The following is a 23,421-nucleotide window of genomic DNA, read 5'->3' as shown; positions in this document are numbered from 1 at the left end:
TTAGCGCATGAAGGTGAAAAGAAATGTGTCAGTTACACCTCTATTTTGTGAATCATGTGCGGATGTGAGCCGATATGCGTGGATGCCAGTTTGTTCGATTTGCTTGATTTCACGTCATTTATTCTTATTTCTCGAGAGAAAGGCACCTATATTGACAATTTATCGTGCAGGCTCACTTGAAAGGATCCTGTTTTGAACAAAACAGAGCAGAAGGATGGAAGAAGCTGAAGCCAAATGCTGTGCCAACGCCTTTCCCAATCAGAGGTAGGCATTTACCATTTAATTCACTGCGTGTTTTCGTATAAGAACGTACATTACTAAAGAAATCGGTGGTGGCCGCTGGGAAACGTTCCATGGCATCTGAGCCGTTGGTCTGGCATGCTTCACATATTTTGACTTTAACACGTTACGCATGCATGCAAGTATGTATATGTATCGATGCTGCTTCTCCTGCTCTTATCGGGAGTCACTTCTACCTTTCAACTGTAATGTCGATCAGCCCACGCAACAACCTCACGCATCCACTTAATCCATTTCCACCGAAAAAGGCACAATCGCTCGCCCTGGTTAATTATGACAAGTGTAAATGCTGAGATGCCTGTCATGCAGTGTTCCCACTTTGTTCTTTGTCTTGATTTCCCGTTCCCCTGATAACCACGCTTTCCCCGAACTTACTGCTTAATTTGATCATTGGTTTGCATATCGTTCTGCTTCCAGTTGCTCCAAAGCAGCGAAAGCCACCCAGAGACAGAACGCAGCCTGAGCCCACATCCAACAATGAAGAGGTGGACAACCCCGCTGAAGAACCTCACGCATAATCAGAGACAGTGGAAATGCTCCCCAAGTCAACTCAAACGGTATGACAAGAGACGTCATCGGGAAACCTCCAATTCAACAGCCCAGGGGTTGAAGCTTTGAATGTCGGAATGCCAAACTCGGCAAATAAAACTCTCACAGCTACTGCGACACACAGGGATTGTGCTGAGTTGAAAAAGCAGTTGGCAGACCTGGAAAAAAGATATACCGTACTTCAAGAACATCACACACATGCTAAGAACGCAATTCAAAACCTCAAAAAGCAAGTTCGAAAGCATTCTAGTGTAATCATCATTACCTGTATTATAACTGCAGTGAAGTGTGTTTGTATCATTTTGCACATAATGTATTAGGTAACAGCAATGGAGTATGTTGTTCATCATTTTGTACAAAGTGTATTTTTGCTTCAAGGTATTAAATGACTATTCCTACTTCCGTGTAAGCCTTTATGTTTAGATTTCAGACCAAGGACCCTAGTAAGATTCTCGCCGCGGCGGCCGCTTTTCTGATGGAGACAATACAAAACGCCCGTGTGTTCGAGATTTCGGCGCATGTTAAAGACCCCTAGGTGGTCAAAATTAATCCGGAGCCCTCGACAACGGCGCTCCTCATCGCCTATTTAGCGAAGCCGCGTTAAACCTCATCAATCAATCAATCAATCAATCAATCAATCAATCAATCAATCAATCAATCAATCAATCAATCAATCAATCAATCAATCAATCAATCAATCAATCAATCAATCAATCAATCAATCAATCAATCAATAATTTTTCGATTGCACAGTGCATGCATGAAACAGTTTGCCACCAGGCAAATAAGACTAACTGCAGCAGTTACGCCTCGCGAGGAACATTTAGTCCCCAAAAGACCAAACGCGCCAAGATTAGGGCCGTGTGCAAAATGAAGGGACCAAACGTTGGTCCCTCGACGCGAATAGGACCAACGGAAAGACTAACAGCGCCCTTTGCTCCCGCAACGTTGCTGTTGCTCCCCCTGGCGGGGGCCCTCCTCTTCACACAGAACACAAATAAGCCGGAATGGGAGTAAATGGCTTGTGTCATAACTCAGTACCAATTCGGAGTTTTCAAAACTCCTTTCAATGGGAGTTTCGCCTTACTCCCATTATTTCGGCAGTTTTTTCAGTACCATATGGGAGTTTCATTTTACTGCCACTACAACGGGAGTTTCCAGGGGTACCATTGGGAGTGTATTGTTTCCTCCAACTGGGAGTTCTCAGGGGGCGCATTGGGAGCAGTGTTGACCTGCATTCGAGGTTTTTTTTTTGTGTGTTTTCGTGCGCTTCATATATATGCGCTGCAGTGGAATTTATTACTGCATTTGGGAGTTCTTAATAAGGGCACAGGCCGCGTTTTTATTTTTCGTTGGGGATCACGTAATTTCTAGTCTTTTTCCGCTTCAAACGTTGAATGGCGAAACGTGAAAAGTTTGTTTTCTGCACAGTCAATTTATTGCATAAAAATTACATGAATACGATATACGTGTGAACACGTTAATAAGACAATAAAAACACTGAATCAACAAAACACCTACATCGAGAACACAAGGTATCTTGGTAAGAACTTTATCTACTACAACACTCCTCAACGAAAAAAATTTAAGCCATTTGCAAACAATGAGGTCAGCATGTCGTCGGTGCGCTGTTTGCTTGCACCTGCCTCCCGAACGCTGACGTTGCCGCACCCCCTGGCACGTTCTTCTGGAAGCCACAGCAGCACATTCATTAGAGGGATAGCAAAACGCTTTAAATCTGCGGTAACAAATACATAAGCATATTGGGCATCTGACCTGAAAAAAAAAAAAAAAAGGAAACGACACTGTAAAGACGCTGCACTTGTCACTCTTGTGTCCAACTTTCCGTAATGTCTGAATGTTTGTTAAAGCTACGCAAAATTGCACTTCTGTCCGAGACACCTGCGCTCACTAGTTCGTCAAAACGAAGTGTTCTGCTGTTCAAAAAGGTGCGCGACCCTTGTGGCGACCAACTTCTCAAAATGCTTCTTTTCCCTCTTTTCCTTGCGTGTAGTGATCTGGGAACGAGCTTCAGGTTTTACCCCCCGCACTGGCCCTCTCTCCCCTCACCGAAAGTTAAGGAAAAATTTCGGTCGGTGTGACGCCTGCGCGTGCCCCCCTTCACAAAAAAAAAAAAAAATAAGCAGTCGTCCGTCGACTCTACAGAATGCTCCCTCGAATGGTGTTTGCTGGTTATAGTTACACGCGCCTAGCGTACGGAGAGCTCCCACGGGGCCCCGACCTTCTCCCTTTCGAGTGAAAGCAATTAATCGCCGGCGGCACGCGGCAGTCACCCTCCTCGTAGCAGGCGCGGCTGGCACCACACCTACTTCTCAAGAAAAGCGGCCGCACTGCGACGTTTGACCGGCCAACTTCACCCTCGCCTGCCAGTAAGCCACAGACACAGCCTGACAAAAACGCCTAACAGCCGTACAGAGTTCGAACAGTTTTTATTCTGCTTGCGAGTGTGAATGAGTGAGTGTTCTGCTCGAGACCTGCGCAAATACGCATTGCTTTCACACCGTTCGGCCTCCCCAATGATGTTCCGGGCATGGTGCCGTCTTTCACGCACAACGCTCACCTCCAGTGGCGGAGAATCGCCCGTGCAGTGGCGCGGGAAACACGTTGAGTTTATTTGACGCTAGAAGGGGCACAAGTCTCCCAAAATGTTGCGTACAATAAAAAACGTAAAAATCTTACCTTCAACCACCTCGCAGAGGCACAACCGCGTTGTTTTTAACGAGCCACTCTCAGCGTTCACTGCATTTAGGCCTCGCGTCGGCTCGCTGGCGTATTCCGTCGGCTCGAAGGTCAGTGACTCGGAGGCGACGTTGCAGCCCGTCGCACGTCAGTCCAGGCTGGTTCCACAATGTTCGCAACGAGCTTCGGTTGTTGGGAAGCACTTCACATCCGTTCGTCCGGCCGCAAGTTCACACTGGCAATAAATTTTCGGGGACGCTGGAGCTCACACGACACACAACACCAACTGGCAGCCATTTTGTAAGGACGCGTAGAGGAGGAAGGGGTGAACGAGGAGGAGAAGGAAATGGAGGTGGCGTGGGAGTTTTTAATACTCCCATTAGGACAAACGCAGTAATCACAGCCAGATACTGCGTTTTGTGAAGAGGTACAACCGTGGTAAATGCGCTTATTTACGACGGCTTGTGGCCCCCGGTGTAAACTGGTAGTTTTTCCACCATCATACTACCACACGTAGGAGCAGGCCGCCTGTCGTGAGGAGTTTAAAAGACGTATTCCAGCCAAGAAACTCCCATTCAGGCTAACTTGTGTTTTGTGTGTTGTTTCTACTTGTTCGGCGGCCAGCGGGGACGGACGTGCGAAAGGTGAGCTGCGGCGGCGACGGCTTTTCCCCATTCGCCCTTTTTTTGAAGTTCGTGAGCTTGCATCTTAGCGTCAGAGTGCCAGCTATTTTTTAAAGCCAACGCCGGTCGATTCGCTGTGCGTTACTGCCGACGGCGACCTAATTTTTATTTGTTTCGGTCAATATTTACCCAATTTTTTGCTTAACCCTAAAATAGTAAAAATGCAATTTCTCTTTAAACAAGTGTCCCAACCGCATAAATAACCGTCCCAGCAGGAGCAGCGTACAAAAAGGAAGCTAACCGCTAACTTCTTTTCTTTTGAAATTGCAGTTTTAATACATTTATAGCCAGAAATGTCAAAGCGTGGTTAACACGTGGCCGAGAATCTTGAAGGGCTCTAACTTTTTAGGCAAACATACGAACACTAAAATAACAACATGGTGCTGTTAGGACACAAGAATTACTCGCAGACATATTAAATTTTAAATGAAAACGTGATATTTTAAGCAGGAAAATTACAAGAAGTCTGGCAGAACGCCGGAACTGCAACGGACGCGTACACTCTGAGGCTGAGTAGGGCAAAAATAGTTGCACCCTCGTAACCGCAATTACATTCAGAATAAAACTAGACAAAAACGGTTAAAATCTGATGTACATTGGCTGAGTAAGGCATTTTTTTTCCATATTTTGCGGCACCCGAACTTGTAATCTGCCGGACCACAGCAGAACGGCAAAATGAAGTCTTCCTCGCAGGCGCGGTCTGACCGCCGTAATAAAAATCCTCTAACAAAATTGTAGAATCTTTATGTATCTCACGGCGAGTTTTTTTTTTTTTTTTTTTTCAATACAGCGCCATCTAATGGCCCCTTTTCCAGTACCGGCCCTCCTTGTGGCCGCCACGGCGAACCTAACTGGCAGTAACGCGCCCCCCCCAAAATTGTTTGGCTTTCGGAGAACTCGTTCACGAAACATTCTCGTCCTGCAGTCCTTCCCGCACCCACCGTCACCCGCGCCTTTCACATGAATTTCACAGTAGCAGGCTCACGCTCGCGTGACTCATCTAACGTGGCCGAAAGCTTCCTTCACTTTTTTTCATTTTCGTTGCTCCCTCACTGGTAGCCAAGCGCTCGCAGCGTGGTCAGCCTCAAACATTTTTGCCCCTTTCCTTTGAAAGCCTTTTTTGTGTGCACGTACGAACTCACTGTGAACTGTCCGCAAAGAGGAAATAAAAACGTGCAGCCATAGCCACTCCCCATGCAGAAAGCTGAGAGGACGCCGTTTTGTTTGTTTCGCCCGAGGCTATTTCTTAAACCTTGTTAAATTTATTAAACATTGAGAAAATTTGGCTCTTAACCCATTTTTGAAATAAAAACGCATTCTTCGACACCGACATCACAGCCAGAAATCAATAATGACCTTGTTCTATACAAACCCGCACCATCAGCGCAGGAAAGCAGGTTTTCTTCCAATAATGAAATATTTCTTCTTGTTTTCTTTTTATTTTTCATTGCAGTCAAACCATTTTGATTTAGAGCTGGTGCTGACAGGAAGCGTCTCTTTCCCTTGTGAAAGAGAGGGAAGAGGCCCTTGTTTCGTGCTACGTAAGCCTCTGAGAATGATAGCGAACCTGCATGCGAGAAATGAGCAATCTTTCTATTTTCTGTTGCCCTTATACAGTGGTTCAATGCGTTGAGTGAGGGAGCATGAGTCCCCAGGTTCTATTGCTGGTTTGAGTGGCGTCTTTTCCGCTGGAGTCGGAAAAACAACAATGTCTGAGTTTCGCTTGATAACTACCGTGGCCATGGTCTTAATTAATCCGTAGTCTTATACTCAGTGCAATTCACAGGCCACATTTGGCTGCACTACATAAAGCGTTGATTTTGATTCTTTTTGCTTTTTGAGGTATTTTTTACGGGTGCTTGTTAGGGCTGCTGGAAATTGCGTTTTTCTCAATTTTGCGTCCTACCATGAATAACACTTGTTTTGTTCCCTATTTATTTCCTGCAGGAGCGTGACGACATACGCCCATTGCCGACAGCATCACGGAGGATGGCTGTCTCCTCTCAACGGACAAGTACCTCAAGACAAGTGGAGCACGCTTGAGCCAAGGACAGCAGCCATGTATACCCGGAATAGCCCAATACTGGGCGCATCGCCTCAACAAGGTGTGCCGTACAGGCCTTCGAAATAGAGACCCCAACGTCAAGACTAGAGTACGGTTTACTTTTGTTGTGTATGTTGCTTACACAGTGTTGCAATAAAAAAAGCTAGAAAGTAACATTTTCTTTGTCGTGAGTACTTTCTTGTGAACAAGTGGCCAAGAAATACTGCTTCTGGTCTCTTGTGTTTACTCCTGTCTTCTGAATTGTCGGTCTAATGGAACGACAGTCACTCATTGAGTACTTGCACGAGCCAGCACATCGTCTTTTAGTATGCACGGTTAATCCAGAGGGGAGCATTTGCAGGGATGAACATTTAGTCTTGAAAGCATCAATTGGTCTAGGGGGAGTAATGGGAAAGATTAACGATTGATACTCAGAGGACCAACGGTTGGTCTCCAGTCGACTAACAGGGGTGACTAACAGTTGATCTGCAAGGGACCAACAGTTAGTCTTTATGGCGGACCAACAGTTGAACCATCAAGGGACTAAGTGTAGAGGGACTAACAGTTGGTACCCTTGCCGTTAGTCCCAAAAAGGACTAATTCTAGTGGCAACGCAGTTAGTCCCCAAAAGGACTAACGCCGATGCCCCGTTAGTCCTTTTTGGCTAAGAGTGTATATCTAACTACCGCATAATAGTTTTAATGGCCATTAGCGTGCCGGACATTCGTACTTGAATATCTAGCAGTTCCCTTGCTTCGTGTACTTCGCCTACTTTCTGCTATGTTTATATGTAAACGCAACGACGGCAAGTTCACGGCGCCGGTATTACAACGACGGCGAGAAGTTGCCCGCCGTGTCAACTATCGTAAAAAAAAGACGGGCTTTCACCATACCTTCGCCAATCATCTCAAAATAGAGAGAGAGAGAGAGAGAGATAAACTTTATTTTGAAGCCTGTGTCCAAAGGACTGCTCGGCTTCTTGGTTAGGTTGCAGGGACTATAGTCCTGGCTATCTATAGTCCTGGCGTGTTTTTAACGTGGTGCACCAGCGTGGTCCAATAGAGCTCCTCAAGCTCCTTAGGGGGTGCGACCCATGCCTCCCAGCAAGTAGGGCGCTTTGTGGCAGGAGTCGGTTGCAGGGAAGATCTCAGGGTGCTCTGTATGTTTGGGCATGTCCAGAGGGTGTGTTCATTGTTGGGGTATTGGTCGCAGTGTGAGCATTTTGGTGTGCCTGGAAGCCCGTCTATGTAGTGTTGTATGTGTTGTGTTGGTAGCGTGCCCGTTTGTGCACGTCGAATGAGAACAGCGTCAGGGCGGGCGAATTTTCGGGGGTAGGGAAGGGTGGTTCTCTGATCTCTGACGTCCCGTAAGTACTTTCTACGAGTCTGATGCATTTCTCGGCGGTGCTCTTTTGGGTCATAGAAGCGAGGCCAGGGTATTGGGGTGCCCGGATCAAAGAGAGCAGCTCGGGCTAAGGCATGGGCCTTCTCATTCCCCTTTACACCTGCGTGTCCAGGGACCCATATCACAGTGGTATGAAGCTCGGGGTGGTTACGTGTGATGCTGGCGAGTGTGTAGCGCATGTGGGGGTGCATGTGATTCTCCCGTAGATTGCGAATTGCTGATTTGCTGTCCGTGATGATTACCAGTTCTGTTTGATCTTGGTGTGCTTCTATGGCGTTTACAATAGCCTGAAGCTCCAGAGATGTCGACGACGGTGCGGGGGCGTACCTGGCTACTGCGGAGAGGACGTCGCTATGAAAAGCTGTCGTTCCGATTTTGGTGTCTTTGTTGTACGCAGCGTCGGTGTAAATGACCGTAGTTCCTGGGGAAAATGTCTTCCTGTTGTAGTGGTTTGCCCTGTCAGCGCGGCGACTTGCCTGGTCTGGACCCATATTTTTGGGTATGGGCTTCAAGGTTATGTTGGCTGGACATGACCATGGTGGCGGCTCTGGTGGAATATGCTGGAGCTGCGAGATGTTGTGGCCCAGATCAAGGAGGATGAGACGACCTTGGGGCGACGTTTGTAGTCTTTGGGTTTGGGCGAGGTGGTGCGTGTCAATCTTCTCACTGAGTGTATTCAGCGCGCCTGTGGCATATAATAGGTCATTTTGGGTGAATCTTGGGGTGCCTGTTATGATACGGGTTGCGTTGCGGAGAATTACTTCGAGTTTTGTGTGCTGAGTTTTTGTCAGATAGTAGTAAGGAAGGCCGTACATGATCCGTGAGATAAGGAGAGCTTCCACCACCTTGCGACCTTCATGTTCCTTTAAACCATACTTGCTGCGGGACACCCTATTTATCATGTGGAGGATCTGGTTCGCTTGAGTAGTGATGGTTTTCAGCCAGGTTGTACCTGTGCCGTCCTGATCTATGTGAAAGCCGAGGATCCGTATGGAGTGTTTTCGCGGAATTTCTTTGCCGTTTAGGTGCAGCCTGATGAGTCCCCGGATATCGTTTGCGTGAGCCTTGCGGGAGTTGATGACTACCGTGTATTCTGTCTTCTCAGGAGAGCACACCAGTCCAATAGAGGCCGTGTATTGAGTTACTACGTCTATGCCTCGCTGCAGCGTCTCTTCTTGAGTGCCAGGAGAGCCCGTGTGACACCAAAGGGTAATATCATCGGCATAGATGGAATGTTTTAGTCCCGGGATATCATTCAGAAGGGGTGGAAGATCGCTCATGGCCAGGTTAAACAGAGTTGGAGAAAGTATGGCTCCTTGGGGCACTCCTGCTGTAAGTTTGCGGGCATTACTGATGTGGTCTTCTACTTTGATTTTGACGAGCCGGTTAGTGAGGAAATCTCTAAGATACTGGATAGTTCTGGGTCCTAATTTGTTGCGTTTTGCTTTTTCGAGTATTGGCTCGTGAGCGACGGTATCGAAAGCTTTCTTTATATCGATCCCGACTATGGTACGAGTTTGGGCAGTGCTCTTCACTTCCACTATGTCTCTATGAATGCGCAGTATGGTGTCTTGGGCAGAGACATGTCGGCGAAAACCGGTCATCGTATAACTAAAAGCCTGGTTTTCTTCTAGAGCCCATTCAATGCGGGCCTGAACCATCTTTTCCATGAGTTTGCCTATGCAGGAGGTAAGGGAAATGGGGCGCAAATTCTTAATGTCATCAGGTGATTTACCGTGTTTAGGAATAGCAACTACATGTGCCGTTTTCCACGCCATAGGGATTTGGCCACTTTCCCAGGCTTGGTTTATGTAACCTAGGAGGGCTTCTAAGTGGTTGTATGGTAGGTTCTGCAGCATTTTATACGAAATTTGGTCTGGTCCAGGAGCTGTATTTCTTCGGATGCTTTGTAGGGCGTTTTGCAGTTCATGAATTGTGAATGTTTGATCAATGTCCGTAGTTGATGGTTGTGGGAGTGACGTCTTCGGGTACTTGTTAGTAGACACTGTAGTGGTGTGAGGGAAAAAATGATCCAGCAGAAGCTCAGCTAGGTCATCGTTAGTCATTTTTGTGAGGAGCTTGAGCTTTTGAATGGTGTGGCTTGTTTTCTTATTGCCTAGTAGGCTGTTAAGGATGCGCCAAACTTTGCTTGTATGGAGGCGACCATTCATACTATCGCACAATTGCACCCATTTGTCATTGATGAGCTGTTGCGAATATTTCTGAATTTCGTCGGAGAGTTCCTGAAGTTGTCGGCGTAGTTTTTTGTTGTCCTTGTTTCTGTGCAGTTTTTTTCTCAGGCTAAGCCGCCGGTCCCATAGTGCGAGGAGATGATTGTCAACGGTCGGCTGTTCTCGTGTCGTCGTGAGCTCTGTGGTGTGCTTGCGTATGGCTTGGTGGATCTGTTTGCTCCATTCCTCTTGGTTGACTGGTGGCTCCGATTCCTGAAGCAGGGCTCGGACCTTGTCCCAAGCCGTAAGGGCGATGGTGCCCATTTGGAATTCGGTCCGTCGGCTGCATTGTTTTGGCCGTAAGGGCGCTAACTCAATAGCAACGATGTGATGGTCACTGGCCAGGTTCTCTTGGGTGTTGTACCACTGTGCATACTTGGGTTGATTGGTCCATGCAAGGTCTGGCATTGTATTTCTTTCAACGCTATTTCCAATACGGGAGGGTTGCAGGATATCGTTAAGTAGTGTCAGTTTTGCTTGTGTGGTGACTTCTTGTAGTTTGCGGCCTCGTGGACTTGAATCCGTATAGCCCCACGCTGTGTGGCGGCTATTAAAATCTCCAGCAACGACCAGGTGGCACTCAACAGAGCACAACTCCTGTACTCACCCTAACTTTGGTCCACAACAGCATCCCAGCCATCCAGATCGACACCTCTGAATGGAACACCGATACACAGGAAACGGTGGCCATACAATGCCAACCTACGAGTACGATGGCACCCCTGACAGTAATTAATACATACTGGAAACCAGGCAGGGACATCGGATCGGTCGATTGGATCTCAAAATAGAGAATCCTCCACCAAAACCTTACTCTTCTGTTCATGTACCATAAATAGGAATGTATACGCCTCTTCGCTGTTTACAAACAAGCGCGCCTGGCGCTGATTGGCTGCTCCCGCGGAACTTCCGGCGAAGGACTTCCGGCAGTGCAATCCGGTGGGACGGAGGCATCGTTCGTGCTGGGTACGCGCGAAGTCCGCGTTTTCTTTCGTTGCGTGCCGTGATGGCACACTTGCAGAAGTAAATTATGTCGAGCAGCTACTTCCATCAGCTCGATGCCGAGGCGCGAAGCCGATACCGAGCGAAACTTTTTTTCGGAAACGAGGAGCTGCCCGATCCGCTGGACGACGACGTTGTGCGGTTCGCTTTCACGTCGGGCCCAAAGAATCTACCTCCGGTGACAGCCGGAGATATTTACGTCTACCTTGTTGAAGGTGTGTGTTTTTACACAAGGGAACAATTCAAGTGTCACAAGAGTGGAGACGCCTACAACATGTTTATGAGCGGCAAGGTGAAAGAACTAAAGTCGTTCAAGGCGGGCAAGTGCGGCGAGGGCGTCGTTCTCGTTGCGGCGACAGTGGAGGCGAGCCAAGCACTCTCGAAGGAGTACAACGCATGGTGTGTCGTGAAGGACGACGGAAGTGTGGAATGCGCTCACTGCACCTGCATGGCCGGGTAAGTAGGTGATTCAAAATACGAAGCGCAGCGCCGTACCCCCTCCCTGCATTTTTTTTTTGCGTGTAATCCGATACAGAGAAGTGCGGCTGAATTTCATAGTCCGAACATTCTGTAACAATCCCGGATAGGACCCGGTTAAGTAGGTGAAGTCTTAAAGTTTCGAAGCGACTCGGGCTATGAGGGATGTCATAGTAGATGCATGACTCCGCATTAATTTATGCCTGCGAGTGCTATGAGCACACAGATGGCTTTTTTTTTATTTAATCTCCATTCACACACGGCCGCTGTAGCCGGGATCGAAAGCGCGGCTTTGGGATTACCAACCGAGCGGCAAAACAATTGTCAGCGCGGCGGGTAAAATCAGTGGTAAATTCATGATAGGCTCAGTAATTTTCTGACTTCGTGAAAACATTGCTTTAATTCCAAATGAAGCGCGCTGTGGATGGCAAAAATCCCGTTACTATGCTGTAGTATCCTGCTGTACACCTCTGTTTCTCATGATAGGCTCAGTAATTTTCTGACTTCGTGAAAACATTGCTTTAATTCTAAATGAAGCGCGCTGTGGATGGCAAAAATCCCAAGTTACTATGCTGTAGTATCCTGCTGTACACCTCTGTTTCACTTTTTTACTGCACCGTTGTTTATGAAGTTCTTAATCCTTAAAGGCGTTTCTAATTCAACTTTCAGTCTTGGGGAGTGCTGCGCGCACGTGGCTGCACTGTTGTTTCGTGTCGAGGCAAGTGTGCAGTATGGCCTGAACGACCCGTCCCCAACCGACGTTGCCTGCAAGTGGATTGAGGCATCAAAGGAAAGCAGAGTAAGTATTTGTTGCTATTATGTCATATACAGGGTTTTCCAGTGAAGTAGTAACTAATAACTCACCTTTTCACAGGCAGCACCAGTCTCTGAAATACAAATTTTCAAGCCGAAAATAGGCCACCCGCCACCTGAAGTCAAAGAGAGAGACGACCGTGCAATACCTACTTTCACGGATGAGCAGGTGTCGAACTTTCTGCGCCAAGTGAAGGTAAGAAACTTAGACTGATTTGTTTTGGACGCACAAGTGAAAAAAAAAAATTGTGATCTCATCGAGCACTTGGAAGGTCACCGGTGTTTACCCTGCTGCTACGAATCAGATACGATTACATCACAACTAGGACCCTGATTAAAATATTTTTTTGCAGGAAATTGCACCGAACACGTTGCTGCTGACTTCTGTCACAGACAGCGAGGAAACTGACTCTGCTCCTGAGACAAAGGCGCAGGAACCTGCACGATCTACAAGGGGTCAGCAACTCTCTGTAAGGCTTCCCCTTGCTGAAATATACCGAAACACTGACATACAGGAGGCCAAGAAGCTGCAGCTTACAGTGGAAGCCTGCAGAGAAATTGAAAACGCAACTCGTGGACAGGGAATGTCACCGAGGTGGGCGGAAGAGCGTCGAGGTCGGATTACTGCTTCTCTTCTGCACCGTGTAACAGCATGCAACAGTGGTACGGTCGGCCTCGTTGCACAAATTATGGGATATGTCAAAACGCCTCAGGTTTCCAACTTGCGGTGGGGCTCCGAAACAGAGCAAAAAGCTGTACAAGCATTCGCACAGCTTGAGTCGCCAAAGCACATAGACTTTAATGTCAAAAACTGTGGTCTATTTGTCGCAGAAAGAATGCCTTTCATTGGTGCATCTCCAGATGGAATCGTGTCATGTGCATGTTGTGCACCATCAGTTCTAGAGGTTAAATGTCCTGCGACGATGAAGGGTGCTTCCCTTACAATGGGTTGTACCAAACTTCCATACTTGAACGAAAACTTGGAACTCAGACATAATCATGCATATTATATGCAGGTGCAGGCCCAAATGGCTCTCACTGGGCTGCGTCAAGCATATTTTGTGGTGTTCACAGGCTCTTCGCTGACAACAGAAGTTGTGGCCTTTGACGAGACCTTTTGGGCACATGCTAAACTCAAGGCAGAACATTTTTTTTAACAATATATTCCCAGAGCTGCAGTCACAGCGCATCTTCAAGCAGATGGAGCGTGCAAAGGAAACATGTTGTTGTCAAGGCACCAAATCAGGAAACATTGTTGAATGCTCACTTTGTCAGGCAACATTTCACTTGAAGTGTGTAAAACTCAGACGTACACCTCCGCAATGGGCTTGCCCCAGTTGTCAGGGAAATGGTCCGTGATTAATAAGCATAGCGTTTTTTCACCGTCCTCAAGCATTACTATTTGAACGTGGCGTACCACTCTCAATCAACATATTTTAAGTGTAAATGCGAATGTTTAACTTTGTTGTGATGCTTGATTGTTTTAATGTTTGTTTAAATGCTTGCATGTTTAATTTTGTTCATGTGCAAATGCAAGTCATCATTTCACATGTAACATTCTCCTGTAACCAGGATTAAACATGTCCTTTGTTTTTTAAAGCCAGAGTTATGTGAGTTCCAAAGTGAAATGTTTTCTTATAACGGATAACGTGCAATAACTTGTAGCAGATAACGTGCAATAAAATCCATTTGCAATCACTTTGTGGGCATAAATACGCAAGCATGATGGTTTGTCAATTTGTTGTTTCTGTCTTGGTTTTGCACAGTGTCTTGCAGGTTCATGCCACCTAGTTAGAACCACGGCTGTTGATGATCGGTGTTTGCAGATTCACCAATGCGCTGCACACTACCACCACTTTGTCCATGGTAGCGAAGTCCTTGTCGCCAGCTCTCCTCACAAAGTTCAGAGGCAGCACAGTTTGGAAGATCCGGAAAACTTTCAATCTCTGTATCGCCCGTTCGACATGGATGCGTACCCTGGACAGCTTTCTAGACGTCGTAACCTCAGCGCCAGGTAGCTGGGCACGCTCTTTGGTCAGTGATGGCATTAGGAGTGTTGCGCCTCATGCAGCAAACATGTCGTTGCACCGAAATCCTCTGTCCACAAGGAAAACATCCCCTTGCGAGACCTTGTCCAAAAGACCACTCCGCAGAGTGACTTCCTTGTCGGACGTCCTCCCTCCCCATGCCTTCGATACAAATGTTATAGCTCCTGAAGGTGATATCACCACAAGCAGCTTCACTGTATTGTGGTGTTTGTAGTTCGAGTACGTTTGGCTCCTTGCTGTCATTAGTGTCGGCCTTTGTATAAATACCTCCGTGCAGTCAATGATTCCTGCGAGACCGTCAAAGAGAGTATCCTTAAATGCAGCTGGTCGATTGGCGTCAAGGGTTCTTCGAGACGGCCAGACAATGAACCGCGTCATGTTGGCAGCCAGTACGTCAAGCCACGCATGGAAAATGTCACTCACTGTACTGTTTGACACACCAAATCGGCACGCCAGGTCTTGGGTGAGGAGGCCCAAACGTAGCCTCATCAAGACAAGGATGAGTTGTGCTTCTGGGTCAAGGCACACGGCGCACGATTCCCACACTGACAGCACTAGCTGCAAGAACGCAGAGAACATGGCTGCGGACACAAACCCTGTATAGAACTTCACGGTTTTTTTTGTCTGCATGACCATTTCTTTTGTTATTGTAGCAAGGTCTGCTGGCTTGTTTTCGAGCTCAACAACTTTTTCATTTGCTGCTGAGAGGTTCTGCTCTAGACAAGCCAAACGCTGCTTGAGTGCTTCATTCTCTTTGATTAAGTCTGACATGTCTTGCATGCTTACAGAGGTTTGTACTTCCATGTTGCGCTTCTCTGTGACACAGACATTTGAAGACGCAGATTGGGCAGTGGGGCTAGCATCTGGTGCTGCGTCACTTATATCCAACCCAGTATTGGAAGACACTGTTCCAGGATCAAACCCACTTGGCCCAGGAGCACATACAGCAGGGGTACACGCTTGATTCAGGGCTTCTTTTCGCTGGACACGTTGAAACCTGGCGATTTTCTGGGCAGCATTCCCTGGAGCTCGATACGGGAAGACCGATGGTACGTAGTCTGGATGTGTAGGTTCAGAAGAGGGTCGACCTATGAAACGAAAAAGACAGTCACAGTATTATTTCAAATGTAAACTATATTAGAGCTTTTCACCTTGACTGTACAGGATAGCATCAAAGAACAGAAGTAAGGGTGCTTTGATAGAAGAAGACTTAAATATCGGCAATTAAATTAATTTTCCAGGCACTCCAAACACCAAAAAACGATTGCGTAGGGTATAGTTGGTGTAATCTTGAATTGTACACGAGATCATAAGAAAATACACGTGCACAAGGCTATCTATATATAGTTTTAGCCGCAGCAGTTGCTTGCTTTTCCTTTTTTCACTTGAAAAGAAACATGCGGAGCATGACAACCATTAATCACTGCCCTTACGCCTTCATTCTTGCCTTTTATTGACCGATCATAGGAAGGCCAGAACTAAGGAAGCGGTAGCGTTTTAGTTTAGCAGTGGATGGTTGATACAATTTCTGGAGTTCGCTGGTGGTACAGCTAAGTCAAAATAACTTACAGAAAAGCGCTGTTGTTTGCTCAACGATTCGGCAAGCGTTAAATTATGTGTAAAGGTTGTTTTCATAGCTTATCGTGTGCCACAAGGCACGCCCTACAGCAGGTGTATTTGTACCACCGTAGGCTCCAAGTGCCTGCCGACGTCGAATGATGTTGGGACGGTTTAGGATATCTCCCCAACGAAATGCCTCGGAACGGGATCGAACTTACGATCCCGAAACCAGCAAAATGCCTGTAATTGCCGCTAACACATTCTTGGGTTCTATCGCAGCACAGTGGCCAGCACTACAGTACAAGCGCCTCAAGCTGATCTCAAAATTTACGAGACGGAGCATCACGGTTCCGGTTAAACAAAAGTCTGTTTCAACACCAAGCGAGCGTTACGATGGGTGCTGCTCTACAATACCTGGCACGCGCCACACAACCGAAAAAAACTAAGTGTAACTTTGTGAGCCCCTCAGTAGCAGTATCGCAGCTCATGCAATCATTAACAGGGCGAATGAGGTCATTCTGATAGGTAACCCATACCGTTCAATCGCGCAAACTGCCACGCATCAAAGCGCACAGAAGCAGCGCCGGAACGCACTACGGCACATTCGGGAGCCAGAATGTTTCTCACCTTGAACGAAGTGCGCAGAACACACATGCGAGCTTTTTGTAGGGAGCCATTTGTCCCGCCGCACAGCCGCGATCCAGGCATTTCTTCGGTCGGTATCCGTCGGAAACCTAAACGCACGCACTTCCGAAAGAAGGTTGGTTCCAGGCCGCAAACTGCAGCCTGGCACACAACAGCACGGTCCACGACGTGATGGTGTCACAGGAGACATTTTTGCACCCGAAAACATGCTTCCACGAGCATAATACGCATCCGCGCACAAAGCGAGCAACGCACGACCCGGGAACAACCACCGCCGTGCTATAGACACCATAGCCGTGCGCTTGCCTATCGGGGAGGCCGGAAGTTTCTTGGGTGCACATCCGGTTTGCGGCGCGTCAGCGCACTCTGGCAACCCTGGCGGCTGAGAGCCCCGCGAAAAGGTCTATATCAAAAGCAAAGCCAAATCAAGCCCCCACTGCTAGCGAGACCAGCTATCAAGGCGCGTCGCGCAGAAACGCGCGCCGCGCGTCGAACGGATGCAAGAAAATGGCGGTCGGGCACCCTACTTGAGGATCAAATGCAGCGCCGTGGCTTGCAGTGGCGCTCCGGCGAACTAAAAAGAACAAGACAAGCAAAAACAAATAGCGCGCACTGGGGAGCGGCGGCGTGTGCAGGTCGTACAAAATAGGGTGTCCCTATTCGCACGCCCCGTGGGAACAATTTTTATTTTTAGTTCGCTGAACGCAGTGCCTCGTGGAAGTCGATATACACGTAGTACAGAGGATCGGCAGCCGCTTCGGCGGTGCTTGCACCGAAGTACTGCGAACGCTCCTCACCTCGGTCCTCAGAGCTAAAGCGTGCTACGGAGCCATGGCCATTGACCTAACCAAGGCACAAATGCTCAAGCTGGAGGTCTTGCACCGAGACTCCCTTCGGGTGGTCACCGGCCTCCCACGTCACGCAAAAGTTGAGGAACTACATAGGTACGCCCGACTGCCTTCCATGGCGGCCACGCTCGCTGCGAGAAGAGACAGCAATGCCTCGAGGTGAACCTTAACGAATGCTGGCAGGCGTATCAATCGCATTGCTGATGAATGGGTCCGTCCCGAGCTACCCCCACTACCGCTTACGACACCACCGTGGGAGGACACGCTCGTTACTCGGCCAAAACCACTGCCATGAAGACGCAACAAGGAGCGCCACACGAAGGAACGGGAGGCTCGTGCACGCAGCACCAACGACCCCGAGCTTCAGGCAACTTCAGGTACACAGCTTCAAGTACACAGATGCCGCTTGGAATAAGGAGACACGGGAGGCCACCCTTGCAGTGGTCACACCCTTTGGGTCATACAGAGGGTCACAGCCTACAAATATCACGAGCCTACAAGCACACAACTAGAACTCCATGCCTTGTGGATGGCGACACTCGTGGTACGCACCGAGGCGGCGCGCTCACTGTGGACGGCCCGACAAAAAATCACGGTAATGTGCGACAACACAGAAGCCATCAAACGGCTTCAAAGACCAAACATCGATGGTTCAGTGTGCCACCTTATCGAGAAGAAGTGCAGAGCACTAAAAGAAAATCACAACATCCAGGTATGCATCGACTGGCCGGGACACGCGGGTAGCCTCGGAACGAGGTTGCTCACGCGATGGCGAGCGCGCAAAACTCTACGCTCCACTCGCTTCCCGAACACCCGGTGCCACCACTGATTGACGTCGACCCGGCCAGCCTCGTCGAACAAGAGAGAAAACGAAGGAAGACAAACCTGAGAGACATGACTCCCCAAAATGAGCACCCTCTTCCAAAGGGCTTACCCAGAGGGGCTCAAGCTTTGACCTACAAGGTCCGAACAGGGGCCGCCCTTACCGAGGATGAGCTGCACAAGTGGCGCTCTTACGTGTAAGTGGCGGCACGTAGTAATCCAGAAAGACGCAACGGCTCCACCGCTCTCATCGACACACCGTACCCCTGCCCGTACTGCAAGGACTGCGCAGTCAAGCAGGACATTCGACACCTCCTGTGGGACTGTGGCGGCCTCCATGAACTCCGAGCCCGACACGCCCAACAGGTGCCATCATATGAAGAGTGGACCATGTATCCTAGTCATGCCAAGGAGAGATGGCTTCCCCTTCGGGAGTTCGCCAAAGAGGTAGGCGTAGCCCGAAGAATTTAGGGCCTACAGGAGCCCTTCACCTCCTTCCAACCCCCCCCCCCTCTTAGGCCACTGGCCACCCCTTTTCTTAAAGATTTATATATATATATATATATATATATATATATATATATATATATATATATATATATATATATATATATATATATATTGCAGGAAAATATTTCTTGGACACCGGCAAGTCGTAGCAAAAAAAGAAAGACACACGTCGAAAAAAAGAAAAGGTTTAACGTTTCGGCCGAGGGACCGGCCTTCGTCAGAATGAAGGCCGGTCCCTCGGCCGAAACGTTAAACCTTTTCTTTTTTTCGACGTGTGTCTTTCTTTTTTTTCTATATATATATATATATATATATATATATATATATATATATATATATATATATATATATATATATATATATATATATACACATTTTTAGTTCATACGCCGTGTGCCAACAAAAAATAAAAATAGTTCGCACGCCTTTCAGCCTTCGCCTGCTTCGCGAGCAGCGCGGCTTGCGCTGTCCCTTTCACTCTGGTCTCTGTTGTGATACCTCAAGCTTAGCATTGTCAAGCTGCCCGCATAGCTGTTGGCTAATCTGTGTTAGTAAGTAGCTCAATAGTTTGTTAGTTGCAGCAATAAATTTGATTAACACGTTGGTAAACATGTTGGATCCGCGGGGCCACACGTCGAGTTGTTCTTGGTTGAATGCTTGAATTGTGTTTCGGTGAGTTCAGTGTTGAAGATGACTTATCTCCGCCGTTTAATTTTTCTATTTTGTAATTCCGGTAGGCATTCTGATGTTGCTCCACCGGGAAAATCTCTACCCCTGTAGTTTTTCTGGGCTCTATCATATGCGACCGATGAGCAGTTCTCGGAGAACCATCGTGTTCAGCGGTTGTGCTGCTCATTCAAATATGCGTATTTCTAGAAATAGAGCGCTTGATACTTTATGTGAGTAAAGCAGGCACGTGCAAGATACTGTGGTGAGGAAAAACAGTGGTACATATTGATTTTACGTTCTCTGAGTGTTTTGTTTACCGCATCTTTTAGAGACACGAAATGCGGGGCGGAAATGTTTGCAGAACATGAACTTCTCAACGTTTTAAAGCCACAGATAGGTAGGCATAAATAGAAGAAACTTTGGAATGTGAAAGATGTAGTACTAAAATTTTGTCGTTTTGATGTCAGCTTGCTGAATCCAAATATGTATTGTGTTGATAGGAAATATTTTTAGTAATAGAAGTTAGAATTTGGCAGGTTGTTTTCGCCAAGGAAGCACCACTGTCATCTCATTGCGTTCAATATGGTAGAACCAACTGGAGCTAATGTATTGATGCACAGCTAATACTTTATGCACAGGACCATTAGGTTTGTGGATATCTACAGAGAGATAGGGGAACTTCTAAACCAGCAAGGGGGAGTGAACCTGCACACATTTTAGTGTAACCATTAATTACTACACGGACAATAAATGGTATATTGTCTTTAGCAGCAGAGAGCAAACAGGTTCGCGACGTGCATTTTATTTTTCCATCTTTGTTGAAATGTTTGAAATTGAGAGGGGCAGGCACACAGTTAAGTTTGGTTTCTCTAGTGTTCTTACCTAATTTGCATGTATTGCAAGTGCCTGGCGCAGAATTTTGATGCCATACTGCACTACAGCGCATTTTTTTGTGCTATATGCACATTTGTGATGAGATGGTGAGGCAGGAAGTGCTGCAACAAATCCAGTGTAGTTACGACGTTAGGCCCTAGTGTTGTACCTGATGCTTCCGGTCGCACAACCTTCCATGTGTCTTCTAGGCGACACCATGGAAGGGCAGTGGCATATGGTACCAGCAGCCATATCTCATTGCGGTGTCCTCCCCAATGTCTACACCTGTCATTAGCGGTTGACCCAACTACCACGTGTCTATCAAACCATTGAAGATTTGGCCCTTGCTTAAACTTCATATTCATGATTCTTTCTTGACGACGTTGACCAGCTGTACTGCACTGTCACTACCTTGTCAACTAGGAACAACTGCATCGCCCGAACTCTTCCAAGCCTTACCTTCTCCTTCACCACAATGGGTCCACCCAAATCTCAGAAGGCTTCACCTTTCTATCGTTAAATGCTTTTAGGTATATAGCCTAATCACTTTTCTATTCCCCATTCCCAAGTTTGCACCTTGCACCTCCACATTGTTTCTAAAAAAACATTCAATTCTCAAAATTTTCTCTAATCGTAATTTTTTTGCATTATCATTTGAAAAGATGGGTTTCAGCTTGGAATTAAATTAAAAACTCTGAAGAAAAAACTGCTATGAAGGGCAGCTCTGCCTCAATGCCTGCCGGACACCAAACAAAAAGGGAGAAGTAGGTTTGCATTACTTATGCATAGTTACTCACAAGCATTACCCAGTGCATCATCACGATCATTGTCGTTCTTGTCATTGTCAGAAGCCATTGTGCAGTCACAGAGAAAGTCGAACTCACTCTCAGAGACAAATTCGAGGTGTTAAGCAGACGTTGCTGCCCAAAGTATTGCAAAAAAGCTGTTTTTTGTAGAGACAATGCCACCACGATCATTCCTCATGTTTTACACTATTTTTGTTACATTTGCCAAACAGGTTTTTTTTCCAAAGTTCTGAAGGGCCCGTGGTACTAGAACTGATTACTGAGCGTAAAATCACCTTTGGTGCGGAGCACAGCATTGGCCGCAACGAGTGAGGCTCGCGATTAACTTTCATGACTTCTTTAAAAGTTATTCCTTATAACTGCTTCTAGTGACAGCTGCAAGATAGCTACAACAAGGGTTAGGTCACATGTGCTGCCTCACTGTGGGCAAATTGCATGAGGTCCAGCCCATGTTGGTTACACAGCAGCGCCTCAGAGAATTCATCCACACTGTCGTCAGTTTCTGCAACTGAGACTTCGCGTTTATGAGAACTTTATTAACCACTGCACATTACACCACTCAGGAAGCCAGCCCTGCGTTCCACACAGCACCATGTCGCCTACAGGGTCCAGTTCTGCAAGTTCCTTGCCATGGTGGAGCTGGTGAAGGGGGTAGAGCTGTTCCAGGATCTGGTCCACCGTGCCACGTCACCAATGTCAAGCTGGACCAGAGGCTACTGCAGCTGAAGGCGGCAGTGTGGAAAGTAGGGAAAAGTGCTCCAAGTCCCATTGCTGAATGGATGGCCTACCAGCACACCACGCTGCCTGCAGATGCCATGCCAACTGGCTGGCAGGCAGGGATGAGCTGGATCGCGCATTGGCTCGGAGGTTTACCCACACGTCGCAAGCTCTGGGGTACCTTCCAAGCTGTTCAGAGGCCTCAAAGCAACTGGAACCCACTGGAAGTGATGTGGTTGGCCCCAGTCATTTTGGACTGTTTGGGAGCAGCAATAAGTCTGTTTTGGAGAGAAAAAATAAGGGAGTTGTAGCAGCCAAAGATTATTTCGAAGCAATAAAAACAACCCACAGGAACATTATATATACAGTCCAACCAACTGATAACATCATTGGACATAACAATAAAGTCACGGCACCATCAACTTCGCTATATGTTGTATGGTAAAATAAACCACTTATTAATTACACTTATTCCTATTATTGGTTATAACATATAAGCCTGACGGTACGAGCCTATGTACAATATAGTATTTGGAGATCTGTGAAAGATCATGGGTGCATTGTGTGTGACCAGGCTGTCATCCATTTTGCCCACCATTTCTCTGTTGCGATGCCGGATTTCAGCCTACCGAGTCAAGCAGTGCTTTCACATGTATGGGGCACAGCAGTGGAACACCAGACTTCAGGGCCTGAATTCTCTAAAATTATGGCTGTAATTTTAATGCAATGTGGCATTAATGTGCACGTTTTCCTTGGTTAGGGAATCCTGTGGAGGAGCAGGAGAATGAGGGTGCATTGTTCTGCCTGTCGTTTTAAGGTCGAGTAGACATGCACAGTAGCAAGACGTACTGTGCGATTTCTACAATCTTCCACTCCTCTGCGGGACTTCCAACCAAGGCACACAAGCCTTTGTGCACCAATACCGCATCAATTCAAAATGACGACGATTATTTTAGAGAATCTGGTGTCAGTTCAGCCACAGTCAGAGGCAGATAGCTGCTTAACATAAATGCACCAATTGAAAAAATCTCCTATTACCCGCCCAAAGATTGGAGGGCCTTGAACTCGGGCAACTGCAGCGTACAGTCAATCGGACTAAAATGGTCACTCGTTGCGCATAGCTGCTTCTCCCACACCAAATTCCTCTATTGCTTCAATAAAAGTTTACTTCACCCTGTCTGTATGTCTAATCTTTGCCCCTAGAAATATATAGCTTCACTTTATCTCTAAAGTCCCAGCTAAAGTGATGGTCACCATGCTGCAATAAGAAACTGAAGCCTGTTCTGAGCAGCTGTGCGGTCCCTCCAGTTGTTTATAACGCACAGCACACTTTTCCAGCATGCAATGTTGAGAGGAAGGAATGCCCCAAGGACGAAATTCCACCTCTGCTGAAAAATCTCACCTCAAAGATATTTTGAAAACACTCAGTAGCTTCTTGTGAATGAATTAATTGAGGGCGCCGAAATAGCTGTTTTTCATAAAACCAGCCACAACGATGGCCCTCGTGCCTTCGCTGAAGCAAACGTCAACAGGGACAGCCTGCATATGAAGAAAATTCAACCATGGCGAAGAACAGCAGCCTAATGAATTATATATATGCCTTACACAAGAAAACAAAAATATGTAAAGGGAAAAAAATATGAGCACCCGTACGCAAAATGTTCAGCTAAACCACTTAAGCTGTCCAAGCAACAGGGTCAGAAACACCGATCTTTCACCT

The 23,421-nt window shown here is 47.1% G+C and overlaps 1 long non-coding RNA gene and 1 pseudogene across 2 annotated transcripts; one reads left to right on the top strand and one right to left on the bottom strand.

Moving 5' to 3' along the window:
• Nucleotides 1-11,199: 11,199 nt before the first annotated feature.
• On the top strand, nucleotides 11,200-12,682 carry LOC144176959 (uncharacterized). The gene is made up of 4 exons (XR_013323805.1): nucleotides 11,200-11,369; nucleotides 12,060-12,189; nucleotides 12,265-12,399; nucleotides 12,557-12,682. It is a non-coding gene; the product is annotated as an uncharacterized LOC144176959 (long non-coding RNA).
• A 286-nt stretch (nucleotides 12,683-12,968) lies between these two features.
• On the bottom strand, nucleotides 12,969-16,728 carry LOC144176943 (uncharacterized; annotated as a pseudogene). The gene is made up of 2 exons (XR_013323804.1): nucleotides 16,439-16,728; nucleotides 12,969-15,339 (listed from the first exon to the last, which is right to left on the bottom strand). The product of XR_013323804.1 is annotated as an uncharacterized LOC144176943 (transcript).
• Between the last annotated feature and the right edge of the window lie 6,693 nt (nucleotides 16,729-23,421).

This window comes from Haemaphysalis longicornis, unplaced genomic scaffold (assembly GCF_048455015.1).
Source record: "Haemaphysalis longicornis isolate Haplotype H1 unplaced genomic scaffold, Haemaphysalis longicornis Haplotype H1 scaffold_1, whole genome shotgun sequence".
Taxonomy (NCBI): domain Eukaryota; kingdom Metazoa; phylum Arthropoda; class Arachnida; order Ixodida; family Ixodidae; genus Haemaphysalis; species Haemaphysalis longicornis.
Note: the sequence above shows the minus strand (reverse complement) of the source record. Positions and strands in the feature narration are given on the sequence as shown.